The sequence below is a fragment of the Chiloscyllium punctatum genome, chromosome 22, assembly GCF_047496795.1.
Source record: "Chiloscyllium punctatum isolate Juve2018m chromosome 22, sChiPun1.3, whole genome shotgun sequence".
Lineage (NCBI taxonomy): Eukaryota > Metazoa > Chordata > Chondrichthyes > Orectolobiformes > Hemiscylliidae > Chiloscyllium > Chiloscyllium punctatum.
In genome coordinates, this window is record NC_092760.1 from 9,228,081 (window position 1) to 9,246,706 (window position 18,626).

Sequence of the window (18,626 nt, forward strand, 5' to 3'; positions counted from 1 at the left end):
CAGGAAGGCAGATTACTACCTCAATGGTATCAAATTAGGTAAAGGGGCTGTTCAGAGAGATCTGGGTGTTCTTGTCCACCAGTCAATGAAGGCAAGCATGCAGGTACAGCAGGTCGTGAAGAAGGCTAATAGCATGCTGGCCTTCATAACAAGAGGAATTGAGTATAGAAGCAAAGAGGTGCTTCTGCAGCTGTACAGGGCCCTGGTGAGACCACACCTGGAGTACTGTGTACAGTTCTGGTCTCCAAATTTGAGGAAAGACATTCTGGCTATTGAGGAAGTGCAGCGTAGGTTCACGAGGTCAATTCCTGGAATGGTGGGATTACCTTACACTGAAAGACTGAAGGGACTGGGCTTGTATACCCTTGAGTTTAGAAGACTGAGAGGGGATCTGATTGAAACGTATAGGATTATGAAAGGATTGGACACTCTGGCAGGAGGAAACATATTTCCGCTGATGGGGGAGTGCCGAACCAGAGGACACAACTTAAAAATACGGGGTAGACCATTTAGGACAGAGATGAGGAGAAACTACTTCACCCAGAGAGTGGTGGCTGTGTGGAAAGCTCTGCCCCAGAGGGCAGTGGAGGCCCAGTCTCTGGATTTATTTAAGAAAGAATTGGATAGAGCTCTTAAAGATAGTGGAGTCAAGGGTTATGGAGATAAGGCTGGAACAGGATACTGATTGGGAATGATCAGCCATGATCTTATTGAATGGCGGTGCAGGCTCGAAGGGCTGAATGGCCTACTCCTGCATCTATTGTCTATTGTCTATTGTCTATTGTCTATCTTTCAACTTTTAGAACAGGATTTGCCGATTCTTTGATATGTAAACCCCAGAACATCTTTTAAATTACATTCTCCAGATAGTTCAGTGTTTCTAACAATCGGTGTGAAGTCTGTCTGTGTCCCAATGCCATGTCAGACTGACAAACCCTCTGCATAGTTTTACATGGATTCATGCAGGTTTTGAGCAAAATAAAATGTAATTCTGCAAAAACATACTCACCCCACAAACTTCTATGTGTGTGCGTGTCGGAGCAACAGAGTGAGTGTGAATGTGAGTGTGTGCATGTGGATGTGAGTGCACGTGGAAGAGTGTGTGTGTAGACTTGGTTAAGTGTCTGTGTGAGTGTGATGGAGTATCCGTCTGTGAGATGGTGTATGTGGGTATGAGGGCGGGGGCTGTGGGTGTGCATTTGAGATGAGAGGGAGGGTGTGTTTGTGCGTGTGTGTGTGTCTGTGTCTGTGTCTGTGTGTGTGTCTGTGTGTGTCTGTGTGTCTGTGTGTGTCTGTGTGTCTGTGTCTGTGTAGTGCAGTGGGGTCACTGTAGTGAGAGATGAACCTAAGGTCCCAATTGAGGCCAACCCCATGGGGACCGAAATTGGCTGCCAGCCTCTGCTCGGCCACTTTGTGTTGTTGCTTGTCCTGAAGTCTGCCTTGGAGGATGGTCATCCGAAGATCCGAGACCACATGTCCCTGCCTGCTGAAGTGTTCCCTGACTGGGAGGGAACACCCCTGTCTGGTGATTGTTGTGCGCTGTAAATCATTCATTGCCATAGCGTCATGTCTGTCTCTTGAGGAGGTCACTGGGGTTACTCGCTGTGGCATGTCAGAACTGGCAGTCGATGAGTTGAGCATCGTACCCTGTTCTCATGACGACATCCTTGAGCACTTTCAAGTGCCCGTCACATTCCTCCTCATCTGAGCAGATCCTGTGTATGTGGATGGCTCCTCAGTCTGACATAGCACTGGGACACAGACAGACTTCACACCTATTGTAAGAAAAGGTGAGCTATCTTGAGAATGTAATTTAAAAGAAGTTCTGGGGTTTACGTATCAAAGAACAGAAGCCAGCAAATCCCATTCTAAAAGTTGAAAGGTTTAATCTAAAATTGTTTAATGTATCACATCGCCATGACACTGCCCTCCTTCAGCTATAAATTCTGCGATCATGATCTTTTCCTCCACAACCACCTGATGAAGGAACAGCGCTCCGAAAGCTCGTGTTTCCAAATAAACCTGTTGGACTACAACCTGGTATTGTGTGATTTTTAACTTTGTCCTTTCTAGACAGACTGAGCCTTGGATCTGTATCTGGGTACCTTCAGTTCACCTTTTTCTGAGCGAAACGATCAGAAGTTATTGTGTTCCTGCTGAACCACAACAAACACTCTCAGAAGGTCACGGTGAGAATGGTATCAGAAGTTGGCATTCCCATCCATCTGGGAAATGGAGGTGAGGCTGGACTACTGCTCAAAGATTAAAGTGGAGATGCTGGTGAACAAGAAGAGGCTGTTGTGGTGTTAGCCCCTGGCAGGTAAAACCGGGAGAACAATTTGACTGGATGTAGGGTAACCACCATCAGGACTGTTACCCCCTGAGAAATGAGCAGGTCTCAAACACAGTCGACAGTTTGAAAAATGTATTCCAAGAACGTTTCATTTTCACAAGTGGAATCCATCTTAGCCATAATAGAATAGGCCATTCTGAGTGAGACCACAGGTTGGCATTTACTCAGTCTGGGAAGAAAGTTTCAGTTTAATGTTTTTTAATCAAAGTCAATATCAAAACGAAGGGAGATTTCATCACCTTCTTCATCTCTTCCCTGAATTTGGTTTTGGGTAGCTGCATAATTACACGTATTTGTGCAGAAACTCAAATCCATTAGAATGACCCCAGTATCAATGGCGGTGGATGTTGGAGCTGTATAAACACCTCGGTAATGTACTGTCGCTGTCTTTTTACTGGTTAAAAAGTTAATGATGGCTGTAAGCCACAAAACTGCCTGATAGACTGAACAGGAAAACGATGGATTTCCTTCTGAGTTTCATCTCTGTGTTGGTGCTGTTCTCATTGCTGAGATCCCACAATCCCCTGCAGACTCTGCTGTCCCACTAAAATACACCGGATTGTTAAAGAGTTAAACAGTAATCTCAAACAAAAAGGCAGCCATGCAACTGAAATCCTTTTCACCCAGGAGGATGCCTCACCTGCAGTTGATGTGTAAAAGGTCATATTGGAGTGACAGCCCCAGGCAACGTTGGGAATTATTCAGCCAGGGTCATATGGAAACCAGCAGGATATGTTCTGTAAAGCAATCAGGGCAGGGAATGCTGTCATCATCAGAGCAGCAGTTCGCACTGTGCAATAGTCTGCTTTTAATATCTGACAACAGATAGTTACAAAACGGTCATTTGTAAAGAAGACAGTCAACAAGACTGACATATCCAATGTGGCAGGAATAAAACACAGGATGACTTTACAAACTGCAGCGTAGGACAGAAATGAATCTGGAATGTGATATCTCAAAACGCGATACAACACCGAAAAACAGGACCAGGAAATCTGTAGTTGCCATGGCGATCATGTACACTGAGATACATTTGGAATGTCCACACTTCCCATTGGAGAGAATGATGATGGTCAGTAGGTTTGCTGTAAGAGGGAGAGAGAAGAGACAGCAAGGGGGACCTTCATATAATAAATCACACCAAATGGTTGGGGTATATTGGGATGGGATATTCCACAGAGCTCACCACAGATTTGCTTCCATGCTACAGATCAATGATCCTGACAATTTGAGGAAAAGAAATCTTTGAAAATGACAAGTGTCCTTCCAACAATCTTTACTTCCTATGTATTCGATATAACTTCTCAATAATTGCTGAATATGTGTTGATTCCAGTAAAATGTTCAGTTTCATCACAAACATTACATTAAAGTCTTCAGACTTGATTTTCTTTGCTGATCCCTATCCTGGGGGAGCTGCTCAGTAAATATGCAGCACCGAGTCCATATTCCCCAATTCCTTCGGGTGGATAAGGTACTCTGCAATGAGGACTATTCCTGAAATCTGTTCCATGAACACCATGGTATTCACTGTCCATGAAGAAAAAAACATTGCATTAGCAGGAACACCAAAGGCTGCAATAACAGGGTAGCAAACAGGTAATGAGGGAAAGACAGATATTGGAAACAAATTAATATATTTTTCCTCTAATTCTGGTATGAGCAGGAATAGCAGCAATTGTATCACCAACAGGTTGGAGAAAGAGCTAAATCGGACTCAACTAAGAAATATTCCACCTTCCTCACAAAGACACAGATACACTAGGACCCGTGCAGGGAGCCAGAAACAGCCCTTTGACTTGGAGAAAGTGAGGTCAGTGAAAGGGAAACGGTTCCAAATGAGCTGGGTCTGGTGGATGGGGATGGTGGGGGATGGGGACTGTTCAGGTCTCTTTCTGAGGCAGAAGCAGAGAACCTTCAGGGCATCCTGATGGGAGATGGATGGACAGAGGGATTATACACCTCTTCCCCACCCACCCACCCCACCCCAACCCCATGGTGAACAGGAGGCAGCTCGGGCCAAAGGGAAACAAATCCAGCAATTGGCAAACTCACTTCAAGCCCCAGCACGATCAGATGTGTAAGTGCTGCTTCAATCCCCAACACTATCGGATATGTAAGTGCTGCTTCAATCCCCAACACTATCGGATATGTAAGTGCTGCTTCAAGCCCCAACACTATCGGATATATAAGTGCTGCTCCAAGCCCCAGCACTATCGGATATATAAGTGCTGCTCCAAGCACCAGCACTATCGGATATGTAAGTGCTGCTTCAAGCCCCAACACTATCGGATATATAAATGCTGCTTCAAGCCCCAGCACTATCGGATATATAAGTGCTGCTCCAAGCCCCAGCACTATCGGATATGTAAGTGCTAATACGAACCCCAACACTATCGGATATGTAAGTGCTGCTTCGAGCCCCAGCAATATCGGATATGTAAGTGCTGCTTCAAGCCCCAACACTATCGGATATGTAAGTGCTGCTTCAAGCCCCAACCCTATCGGATATGTCAGTGCTGCTTTGAGCCGCAACCCTAACGGATATGTCAGTGCTGCTTCAAGCCCCAGCACTATCGGATATGTAGGTGCTGCTTCGAGCCCCAACACTATCGGATATGTAAGTGCTGCTTCGAGCCCCAACACTATCGGATATGTAAGTGCTGCTTTCAGCCTGAAAACTATCGGATATGTAAGTGCTGCTTCGAACCCCAGCACTATTGGATATGTAAGTGCTGCTTCAAGCCCCAACACTATCGGATATCTAGGTGCCGCTTCGAGCCCCAACACTATTGGATATGTAAGTGCTGCTTCGAGCCCCAACACTATCGGATATGTAAGTGCTGCTTCAAGCCCCAACACTATCGGATATATAAGTGCTGCTTCAAACCCCAGAACTATCTGATATGTAAGTGCTGCTTCGAGCCCCAACACTATTAGATATGTAAGTGCTGCTTTCAGCCCGAACACTATCGGATATGTAAGTGCTGCTTCGAACCCAAACACTATCGGATATGTAAGTGCTGCTTCGAGCCCCAACACTATCGGATATGTAAGTTCTGCTTCGAGCCCCAGCACTATCGGATACGTAAGTGCTGCTTCAAGCCCCAGCACTATCGGATATGTAAGTGCTGCTTCGAACCCAGCACTATCGGATACGTAAGTGCTGCTTCGAGCCCCTGCACTATAGGATACGTTAGTGCTGCTTCGAGCCACAGCACTATCGGATATGTAAGTGCTGCTTCAAACCCCAGCACAATCGGATACGTAAGTGTTGCTTCAAGGCCCAACACTATCGGATATGTAAGTGATGCTTCAAGCCCCAGCACTATCGGATATGTAAGTGCTGCTTCAAGCCCCAGCACTATCGGATATGTAAGTGCTGCTTCAAGCCCCAATACAATCGGATATGTAAGTGCTGCTTTGAGCCCCATCACGATCGGTTATGTAAGTGCTGCTTCGAGAGCCAACACTATCGGATATGTAAGTGCTGCTTCAAGCCCCAACACTATCGGATATGAAAGTGCTGCTTCAAGCCCCAGCACTATCGGAAATCTAAGTGCTGCTTCGAACCCCAACACTATCGCATATGTAAGTGCTGCTTCAAGCCCCAGCACTATCGGATATGCAAGTGCTGCTTCGAACCCCAACACTATCGGATATGTAAGTGCTGCTTCGAGCCCCAACACTATCGGATATGTTAGTGCTGCTTGAAGCCCCATCACTATTGGATATGTAAGTGCTGCTTCAAGCCCCAACACTATCGGATATGTCAGTGCTGCATTGAGCCCCAGCACTATCGGATATGTAAGTGCTGCTTCAAGCGCCAACATTATCGGATATGTAAGTGCTGCTTCAATGCCCAACACTATTGGATATGTAAGTGCTGCTTCAACCCCAGCACTATCGGATATGTAAGTGTTGCTTCGAGCCCCAACACTATCAGATATGTAAGTGCTGCTTCGAGGCCCAACACTATCGGATGTGTAAGTGCTGATTCGAGCCCCAGCACTATTGGATATGTAAGTGCTGTTTCAAGGCCCAACCCTATCGGATATGTCAGTGCTGCTTTGAGCCCCAACAATATCGGATATGTAAGTGCTGCTTCGAGCCCCAGCACTAAAGGATATGTAAGTGCTGCTTCGAACCCCAGCACTATCGGATACGTTAGTGCTGCTTCAAAACCCCAGCACTAACAGATAAGTAAGTGCTGCTTCAAACCCCAACACTATCGGATATATAAATGCTGCTTCAAGTCCCACCACTATCGGATATGTAAGTTCTGCTTCGAGCCCAAGCACTATCGGATATGTAAGTGCTGCTTCGAACCCCAGCACTATCGGATACATAAGTGCTGCTTGAAGTCCCACCAAAATCGGATATGGAAGTTCTGCTTCGAGCCCAAGCACTATCGGATATGTAAGTGCTGCTTCGAACCCCAGCACTATCGGATACGTAAGTGCTGCTTCAAGCCCCAGCACTATCGGATATGTAAGTGCTGCTTCAAGCCCCAGCACTATCGGATATGTAAGTGCTGCTTCGAGCGCCAGCACTATCGGATATGTAAGTGCTGCTTCGAACCCCAGCACTATCGGATATGTAAATGCTGCTTCGAGCCCCAGCACTATCGGATAGGTAAGTGCTGCTTCAAGCCCCAGCACTATCGGATATGTAAGTGCTGCTTCGAGTCCCACCACTATTGGATATGTAAGTGCTGCTTCAAGCCCCAGCACTATCGGATATGTAAGTCCTGCTTCGAACACAGCACTATCGGATACGTAAGTGCTGCTTCGAGCCCCTGCACTACAGGATATGTTAGTGCTGCTTCGAGCCACACCACTATCGGATATGTTAGTGCTGCTTCAAACCCCAGCACAATCGGATACGTAAGTGTTGCTTCAAGGCCCAACACTATCGGATATGTAAGTGATGCTTCAAGCCCCAGCACTATCGGATATGTAAGTACTGCTTCAAGCCCCAGCACTATCGGATATGTAAGTGCTGCTTCAAGCCCCAATACAATCGGATATGTAAGTGCTGCTTTGAGCCCCAGCACGATCGGATATGTAAGTGCTGCTTCGAGAGCCAACACTATCGGATATGTAAGTGCTGCTTCAAGCCCCAACACTATCGGATATGTAAGTGCTGCTTCAAGACCCAACACTATCGGATATGAAAGTGCTGCTTCAAGCCCCAGCACTATTGGATATGTAAGTGCTGCTTCAAGCCCCAACACTATCGGATATGTAAGTGCTGCTTCAAGCCCCTGCACTTTCCGATATGTAAGTGCTCCTTCAAGCCCCAGCACTGTCGGAAATGTAAGTGCGGCTTCGAGCCGCAACACTATCGGATATGGAAGTGCTCCTTCGAACCCCAAAACTATCGGATCTGTCAGTGCTGCTTCGAGCCCCAGCACTATCGGGTATGTGAGTGCTGCTTCGAGCCCCAGCACTATCGGATGTGTAAGTGCTGCTTCGAACCCCAACACTATCGGATAGGTAAGTGCTGCTTCGAGCCCCAACACTATCGGATATGTAAGTGCTGCTTCAAGCCCCAGCACTATTGCATATGTAAGTGCTGCTTCAAGCCCCAACACTATCGGATATCTAAGCGCTGCTTCGAGCCCCAGCACTATCGGAAATCTAAGTGCTGCTTCGAATCCCAACACTATCGCATATGTAAGTGCTGCTTCAAGCCCCAGCACTATCGGATATGTAAGTGCTGCTTCGAGCCCCAACACTATCGGATATGTCAGTGCTGCATTGAGCCACAGCACGATCGGATATGTAAGTGCTGCTTCAAGCGCCAACATTATCGGATATGTAAGTGCTGCTTCAATGCCCAACACTATTGGATAGGTAAGTGCTGCTTCAACCCCAGCACTATCGGATATGTAAGTGCTGCTTCGAGCCCCAACACTATCGGATATGTAAGTGCTGCTTCGAGGCCCAACACTATCGGATGTGTAAGTGCTGATTCGAGCCCCAGCACTATTGGATATGTAAGTGCTGTTTCAAGCCCCAACCCTATCGGATATGTCAGTGCTGCTTCGAGCCCCAACACTATCGGATACGTAAGTGCTGCTTCGAGCCCCAGCACTAAAGGATGTGTAAGTGCTGCTTCGAACCCCAGCACTGTCGGATAAGTAAGTGCTGCTTCAAACCCCAACACTATCGGATATATAAGTGCTGCTTCAAGTCCCACCACTATCGGATATGTAAGTTCTGCTTCGAGCCCAAGCACTATCGGATATGTAAGTGCTGCTTCGAACCCCAGCACTATCGGATATATCAGTGCTGCTTCAAGTCCCACCACTATCGGATATGTAAGTACTGCTTCGAGCCCAAGCACTATCGGATATGTAAGTGCTGCTTCGAACCGCAGCACTATCGGATACGTAAGTGCTGCTTCAAGCCCCAGCACTATCGGATATGTAAGTGCTGCTTCAAGCCCCAGCACTATCGGATATGTAAGTGCTGCTTCGAGCGCCAGCACTACCGGATATGTAAGTGCTGCTTCGAACCCCAGCACTATCGGATATGTAAATGCTGCTTCGAGCCCCAGCACTATCGGATAGGTAAGTGCTGCTTCAAGCCCCAGCACTATCGGATATGTAAGTGCTGCTTCGAGCCCCAACACTATCGGATATGTAAGTGCTGCTTTCAGTCCGAACACTATCGGATATGTAAGTGCTGCTTCGAACCCAAACACTATCGGATATGTAAGTGCTGCTTCGAGCCCCAACACTATCGGATATGTAAGTGCTGCTTCGAGTCCCACCACTATTGGATATGTAAGTGCTACTTCAAGCCCCAGCACTATCGGATATGTAAGTGCTGCTTCGAACCCCAGCACTATCGGATATGTAAGTGCTGCTTCAAGCCCCAGCACTATCGGATATGTAAGTGATGGTTCGAACCCAAACACTATCGGATATGTAAGTGCTGCTTCAAGCCCCAGCACTATCGGATATGTAAGTTCTGCTTCGAGCCCCAGCACTATCGGATATGTAAGTGCTGCTTTGAGTCCCACCACTATCGGATATGTAAGTGCTGCTTCGAGCCCCAGCACTATCGGATATGTAAGTGCTGCTTCCAGTCCCACCAGTATCGGATATGTAAGTGCTGCTTCAAGCCCCAGCACTATCAGATATTTAAGTGCTGCTTTGAGCTGCAACACTATCGGATATGTAAGTGCTGCTTCATGCCCCAGCACTATCGGATATGTAAGTGCTGCTTTGAGCCCCTGTACTATAGGATATGTTAGTGCTGCTTCGAGCCCCAGCACAATCGGATATGTAAGTGATGCTTCAAACCCCAGCACAATCGGATATGTAAGTGCTGCTTCAAGGCCCAACACTATCGGATATGTAAGTGATGCTTCAAGCCCCAGCATTATCGGATATGTAAGTGTTGCTTCAAGCCCCAGCACGATCGGATATGTAAGTGCTGCTTAAAGCCCCAACACTATCGGATATGTAAGTGTTGCTTTGAGCCCCAGCACGATCGGATATGTAAGTGCTGTTTCGAGAGCCAACACTATCGGATATGTAAGTGCTGCTTCGAGCCCCAGCACTATCGGATATGTAAGTGCTGCTTCGAGGCCCAACACTATCGGATATGTAAGTGCTGCTTCAAGCCCCAGCACTATCAGATATGAAAGTGCTGTTTCAAGCCCCAACCCTATCGGATATGTCAGTGCTGCTTCGAGCCCCAACACTATCGGATACGTAAGTGCTGCTTCGAGCCCCAGCACTAAAGGATATGTAAGTGCTGCTTCGAGCCCCAACACTATCGGATACGTAAGTGCTGCTTCGAGCCCCAGCACTATCGGATATATAAGTGCTGCTTCGAGCCCCAGCACTATCGGATATGTAAGTGCTGCTTCGATCCCCAGCACGATCGGTTATGTAAGTGCTGCTTCAAGCCCCAACACTATCGGATATGTAAGAGCTGCTTTAAGCCCCAGCACTATCGGATATGTAAGTGCTGCTTAGAACCCCAGCACTATCGGATATGTAAGTGCTGCTTAGAACCCCAGCACTATCGGATATGTAAGTGCTGCTTCAAGGTCCAACACTATCGGATATGTAAGTGATGCTTCAAGCCCCAACACTATCGGATATGTAAGTGCTGCTTCAAGGTCCAACACTATCGGATATGTAAGTGATGCTTCAAACCCCAACACTATCGGATATGTAAGTGCTGCTTCAAGGTCCAACACTATCGGATATGTAAGTGATGCTTCAAACCCCAACACTATCGGATATGTAAGTGCTGCTTCAAGCCCCAGCACTATCGGATATGTAAGTTCTGCTTCGAGTCCCAGCACTATCGGATACGTAAGTGCTGCTTCGAGTCCCACCACTATCGGATATGTAAGTGCTGCTTCGAGTCCCACCACTATTGGATATGTATGTGCTGCTTCAAGCCCCAGCACTATCGGATATGTAAGTGCTGCTTCGAACCCAGCACTATCGGATACGTAAGTGCTGCTTCGAGCCCCTGCACTATAGGATATGTTAGTGCTGCTTCGAGCCACAGCACTATCGGATATGTAAGTGCTGCTTCAAACCCCAGCACAATCGGATATGTAAGTGTTGCTTCAAGGCTCAACACTATCGGATATGTAAGTGATGCTTCAAGCCCCAGCACTATCGGATATGTAAGTGCTGCTTCAAGCCCCAGCACTATCGGATATGTAAGTGCTGCTTCAAGCCCCAATACAATCGGATATGTACGTGCTGCTTTGAGCCCCAGCACGATCGGTTATGTAAGTGCTGCTTCGAGAGCCAACACTATCGGATATGTAAGTGCTGCTTCAAGCCCCAACACTATCGGATATGTAAGTGCTGCTTCAAGACCCAACACTATCGGATATGAAAGTGCTGCTTCAAGCCCCAGCACTATCGGAAATCTAAGTGCTGCTTCGAACCCCAACACTATCGCATATGTAAGTGCTGCTTCAAGCCCCAGCACTATCGGATATGCAAGTGCTGCTTCGAACCCCAACACTATCGGATATGTAAGTGCTGCTTCGAGCCCCAACACTATCGGATATGTTAGTGCTGCTTGAAGCCCCATCACTATTGGATATGTAAGTGCTGCTTCAAGCCCCAACACTATCGGATATGTCAGTGCTGCATTGAGCCCCAGCACTATCGGATATGTAAGTGCTGCTTCAAGCGCCAACATTATCGGATATGTAAATGCTGCTTCAATGCCCAACACTATTGGATATGTAAGTGCTGCTTCAACCCCAGCACTATCGGATATGTAAGTGCTGCTTCGAGCCCCAACACTATCGGATATGTAAGTGCTGCTTCGAGGCCCAACACTATCGGATGTGTAAGTGCTGATTCAAGCCCCAATACAATCGGATATGTAAGTGCTGCTTTGAGCCCCAGCACGATCGGATATGTAAGTGCTGCTTCGAGAGCCAACACTATCGGATATGTAAGTGCTGCTTCAAGCCCCAACACTATCGGATATGTAAGTGCTGCTTCAAGACCCAACACTATCGGATATGTCAGTGCTGCTTCAATCCCCAACACTATCCGATATGTAAGTGCTGCTTCAAGCCCCAACACTATCGGATATATAAGTGCTGCTCCAAGCCCCAGCACCATCGGATATATAAGTGCTGCTCCAAGCCCCAGCACTATTGGATATGTAAGTGCTGCTTCAAGCCCCAACACTATCGGATATATAAGTGCTGCTTCAAGCCCCAGCACTATCGGATACGTAAGTGCTGCTTCGAGCCCCTGCACTATAGGATATGTTAGTGCTGCTTCGAGCCACAGCACTATCGGATATGTAAGTGCTGCTTCAAACCCCAGCACAATCGGATATGTAAGTGTTGCTTCAAGGCCCAACACTATCGGATATGTAAGTGATGCTTCAAGCCCCAGCACTATCGGATATGTAAGTGCTGCTTCAAGCCCCAGCACTATCGGATATGTAAGTGCTGCTTCAAGCCCCAAAACAATCGGATATGTACGTGCTGCTTTGAGCCCCAGCACGATCGGTTATGTAAGTGCTGCTTCGAGAGCCAACACTATCGGATATGTAAGTGCTGCTTCAAGCCCCAACACTATCGGATATGTAAGTGCTGCTTCAAGACCCAACACTATCGGATATGAAAGTGCTGCTTCAAGCCCCAGCACTATCGGAAATCTAAGTGCTGCTTCGAACCCCAACACTATCGCATATGTAAGTGCTGCTTCAAGCCCCAGCACTATCGGATATGTAAGTGCTGCTTCCAGTCCCACCAGTATCGGATATGTAAGTGCTGCTTCAAGCCCCAGCACTATCAGATATTTAAGTGCTGCTTTGAGCTGCAACACTATCGGATATGTAAGTGCTGCTTCATGCCCCAGCACTATCGGATATGTAAGTGCTGCTTTGAGCCCCTGTACTATAGGATATGTTAGTGCTGCTTCGAGCCCCAGCACAATCGGATATGTAAGTGATGCTTCAAACCCCAGCACAATCGGATATGTAAGTGCTGCTTCAAGGCCCAACACTATCGGATATGTAAGTGATGCTTCAAGCCCCAGCATTATCGGATATGTAAGTGTTGCTTCAAGCCCCAGCACGATCGGATATGTAAGTGCTGCTGAAAGCCCCAACACTATCGGATATGTAAGTGTTGCTTTGAGCCCCAGCACGATCGGATATGTAAGTGCTGTTTCGAGAGCCAACACTATCGGATATGTAAGTGCTGCTTCGAGCCCCAGCACTATCGGATATGTAAGTGCTGCTTCGAGGCCCAACACTATCGGATATGTAAGTGCTGCTTCAAGCCCCAGCACTATCAGATATGAAAGTGCTGTTTCAAGCCCCAACCCTATCGGATATGTCAGTGCTGCTTCGAGCCCCAACACTATCGGATACGTAAGTGCTGCTTCGAGCCCCAGCACTAAAGGATATGTAAGTGCTGCTTCGAGCCCCAACACTATCGGATACGTAAGTGCTGCTTCGAGCCCCAGCACTATCGGATATATAAGTGCTGCTTCGAGCCCCAGCACTATCGGATATGTAAGTGCTGCTTCGATCCCCAGCACGATCGGTTATGTAAGTGCTGCTTCAAGCCCCAACACTATCGGATATGTAAGAGCTGCTTTAAGCCCCAGCACTATCGGATATGTAAGTGCTGCTTAGAACCCCAGCACTATCGGATATGTAAGTGCTGCTTAGAACCCCAGCACTATCGGATATGTAAGTGCTGCTTCAAGGTCCAACACTATCGGATATGTAAGTGATGCTTCAAGCCCCAACACTATCGGATATGTAAGTGCTGCTTCAAGGTCCAACACTATCGGATATGTAAGTGATGCTTCAAACCCCAACACTATCGGATATGTAAGTGCTGCTTCAAGGTCCAACACTATCGGATATGTAAGTGATGCTTCAAACCCCAACACTATCGGATATGTAAGTGCTGCTTCAAGCCCCAGCACTATCGGATATGTAAGTTCTGCTTCGAGTCCCAGCACTATCGGATATGTTAGTGCTGCTTGAAGCCCCATCACTATTGGATATGTAAGTGCTGCTTCAAGCCCCAACACTATCGGATATGTCAGTGCTGCATTGAGCCCCAGCACTATCGGATATGTAAGTGCTGCTTCAAGCGCCAACATTATCGGATATGTAAATGCTGCTTCAATGCCCAACACTATTGGATATGTAAGTGCTGCTTCAACCCCAGCACTATCGGATATGTAAGTGCTGCTTCGAGCCCCAACACTATCGGATATGTAAGTGCTGCTTCGAGGCCCAACACTATCGGATGTGTAAGTGCTGATTCAAGCCCCAATACAATCGGATATGTAAGTGCTGCTTTGAGCCCCAGCACGATCGGATATGTAAGTGCTGCTTCGAGAGCCAACACTATCGGATATGTAAGTGCTGCTTCAAGCCCCAACACTATCGGATATGTAAGTGCTGCTTCAAGACCCAACACTATCGGATATGTCAGTGCTGCTTCAATCCCCAACACTATCCGATATGTAAGTGCTGCTTCAAGCCCCAACACTATCGGATATATAAGTGCTGCTCCAAGCCCCAGCACTATCGGATATATAAGTGCTGCTCCAAGCCCCAGCACTATTGGATATGTAAGTGCTGCTTCAAGCCCCAACACTATCGGATATATAAGTGCTGCTTCAAGCCCCAGCACTATCGGATACGTAAGTGCTGCTTCGAGCCCCTGCACTATAGGATATGTTAGTGCTGCTTCGAGCCACAGCACTATCGGATATGTAAGTGCTGCTTCAAACCCCAGCACAATCGGATATGTAAGTGTTGCTTAAAGGCCCAACACTATCGGATATGTAAGTGATGCTTCAAGCCCCAGCACTATCGGATATGTAAGTGCTGCTTCAAGCCCCAGCACTATCGGATATGTAAGTGCTGCTTCAAGCCCCAAAACAATCGGATATGTACGTGCTGCTTTGAGCCCCAGCACGATCGGTTATGTAAGTGCTGCTTCGAGAGCCAACACTATCGGATATGTAAGTGCTGCTTCAAGCCCCAACACTATCGGATATGTAAGTGCTGCTTCAAGACCCAACACTATCGGATATGAAAGTGCTGCTTCAAGCCCCAGCACTATCGGAAATCTAAGTGCTGCTACGAACCCCAACACTATCGCATATGTAAGTGCTGCTTCAAGCCCCAGCACTATCGGATATGCAAGTGCTGCTTCGAACCCCAACACTATCGGATATGTAAGTGCTGCTTCGAGCCCCAGCACTATCGGATATGTAAGTGCTGCTTCAAGGTCCAACACTATCGGATATGTAAGTGATGCTTCAAGCCCCAACACTATCGGATATGTAAGTGCTGCTTCAAGGTCCAACACTATCGGATATGTAAGTGATGCTTCAAACCCCAACACTATCGGATATGTAAGTGCTGCTTCAAGGTCCAACACTATCGGATATGTAAGTGATGCTTCAAACCCCAACACTATCGGATATGTAAGTGCTGCTTCAAGCCCCAGCACTATCGGATATGTAAGTTCTGCTTCGAGTCCCAGCACTATCGGATACGTAAGTGCTGCTTCGAGTCCCACCACTATCGGATATGTAAGTGCTGCTTCGAGTCCCACCACTATTGGATATGTATGTGCTGCTTCAAGCCCCAGCACTATCGGATATGTAAGTGCTGCTTCGAACCCAGCACTATCGGATACGTAAGTGCTGCTTCGAGCCCCTGCACTATAGGATATGTTAGTGCTGCTTCGAGCCACAGCACTATCGGATATGTAAGTGCTGCTTCAAACCCCAGCACAATCGGATATGTAAGTGTTGCTTCAAGGCTCAACACTATCGGATATGTAAGTGATGCTTCAAGCCCCAGCACTATCGGATATGTAAGTGCTGCTTCAAGCCCCAGCACTATCGGATATGTAAGTGCTGCTTCAAGCCCCAATACAATCGGATATGTACGTGCTGCTTTGAGCCCCAGCACGATCGGTTATGTAAGTGCTGCTTCGAGAGCCAACACTATCGGATATGTAAGTGCTGCTTCAAGCCCCAACACTATCGGATATGTAAGTGCTGCTTCAAGACCCAACACTATCGGATATGAAAGTGCTGCTTCAAGCCCCAGCACTATCGGAAATCTAAGTGCTGCTTCGAACCCCAACAGTATCGCATATGTAAGTGCTGCTTCAAGCCCCAGCACTATCGGATATGCAAGTGCTGCTTCGAACCCCAACACTATCGGATATGTTAGTGCTGCTTGAAGCCCCATCACTATTGGATATGTAAGTGCTGCTTCAAGCCCCAACACTATCGGATATGTCAGTGCTGCATTGAGCCCCAGCACTATCGGATATGTAAGTGCTGCTTCAAGCGCCAACATTATCGGATATGTAAATGCTGCTTCAATGCCCAACACTATTGGATATGTAAGTGCTGCTTCAACCCCAGCACTATCGGATATGTAAGTGCTGCTTCGAGCCCCAACACTATCGGATATGTAAGTGCTGCTTCGAGGCCCAACACTATCGGATGTGTAAGTGCTGATTCAAGCCCCAATACAATCGGATATGTAAGTGCTGCTTTGAGCCCCAGCACGATCGGATATGTAAGTGCTGCTTCGAGAGCCAACACTATCGGATATGTAAGTGCTGCTTCAAGCCCCAACACTATCGGATATGTAAGTGCTGCTTCAAGACCCAACACTATCGGATATGTCAGTGCTGCTTCAATCCCCAACACTATCCGATATGTAAGTGCTGCTTCAAGCCCCAACACTATCGGATATATAAGTGCTGCTCCAAGCCCCAGCACTATCGGATATATAAGTGCTGCTCCAAGCCCCAGCACTATTGGATATGTAAGTGCTGCTTCAAGCCCCAACACTATCGGATATATAAGTGCTGCTTCAAGCCCCAGCACTATCGGATACGTAAGTGCTGCTTCGAGCCCCTGCACTATAGGATATGTTAGTGCTGCTTCGAGCCACAGCACTATCGGATATGTAAGTGCTGCTTCAAACCCCAGCACAATCGGATATGTAAGTGTTGCTTCAAGGCCCAACACTATCGGATATGTAAGTGATGCTTCAAGCCCCAGCACTATCGGATATGTAAGTGCTGCTTCAAGCCCCAGCACTATCGGATATGTAAGTGCTGCTTCAAGCCCCAAAACAATCGGATATGTACGTGCTGCTTTGAGCCCCAGCACGATCGGTTATGTAAGTGCTGCTTCGAGAGCCAACACTATCGGATATGTAAGTGCTGCTTCAAGCCCCAACACTATCGGATATGTAAGTGCTGCTTCAAGACCCAACACTATCGGATATGAAAGTGCTGCTTCAAGCCCCAGCACTATCGGAAATCTAAGTGCTGCTTCGAACCCCAACACTATCGCATATGTAAGTGCTGCTTCAAGCCCCAGCACTATCGGATATGCAAGTGCTGCTTCGAACCCCAACACTATCGGATATGTAAGTGCTGCTTCGAGCCCCAACACTATCGGATATGTTAGTGCTGCTTGAAGCCCCATCACTATTGGATATGTAAGTGCTGCTTCAAGCCCCAACACTATCGGATATGTCAGTGCTGCATTGAGCCCCAGCACTATCGGATATGTAAGTGCTGCTTCAAGCGCCAACATTATCGGATATGTAAATGCTGCTTCAATGCCCAACACTATTGGATATGTAAGTGCTGCTTCAACCCCAGCACTATCGGATATGTAAGTGCTGCTTCGAGCCCCAACACTATCGGATATGTAAGTGCTGCTTCGAGGCCCAACACTATCGGATGTGTAAGTGCTGATTCGAGCCCCAGCACTATTGGATATGTAAGTGCTGCTTCAAGCCCCAGCACTATCGGATATGTAAGTGCTGCTTCAAGCCCCAATACAATCGGATATGTAAGTGCTGCTTTGAGCCCCAGCACGATCGGATATGTAAGTGCTGCTTCGAGAGCCAACACTATCGGATATGTAAGTGCTGCTTCAAGCCCCAACACTATCGGATATGTAAGTGCTGCTTCAAGACCCAACACTATCGGATATGTCAGTGCTGCTTCAATCCCAAACACTATCGGATATGTAAGTGCTGCTTCAAGCCCCAACACTATCGGATATATAAGTGCTGCTCCAAGCCCCAGCACTATCGGATATATAAGTGCTGCTCCAAGCCCCAGCACTATTGGATATGTAAGTGCTGCTTCAAGCCCCAACACTATCGGATATATAAGTGCTGCTTCAAGCCCCAGCACTATCGGATATATAAGTGCTGCTCCAAGCCCCAGCACTATCGGATATGTAAGTGCTAATTCGAACCCCAACACTATCGGATATGTAAGTGCTGCTTCGAACCCCAACACTATCGGATATGTAAGTGCTGCTTCGAGCCCCAGCACTATTGGCTATGTAAGTGCTGCTTCGAGCCCCAACACTGTCAGATATGTAAGTGTTACTTCAAGCCCCAGCACTATTGGATATGTAAGTGCTACTTCGAGCCCCAACACTATCGGATATGTAAGTTCTGCTTCGAACCCCAACACTATCGGATATGTAAGTGCTGCTTCGAGCCCCTGCACTATAGGATATGTTAGTGCTGCTTCGAGCCACAGCACTATCGGATATGTAAGTGCTGCTTCAAACCCCAGCACAATCGGATATGTAAGTGTTGCTTCAAGGCCCAACACTATCGGAAATGTAAGTGATGCTTCAAGCCCCAGCACTATCGGATATGTAAGTGCTGCTTCAAGCCCCAGCACTATCGGATATGTAAGTGCTGCTTCAAGCC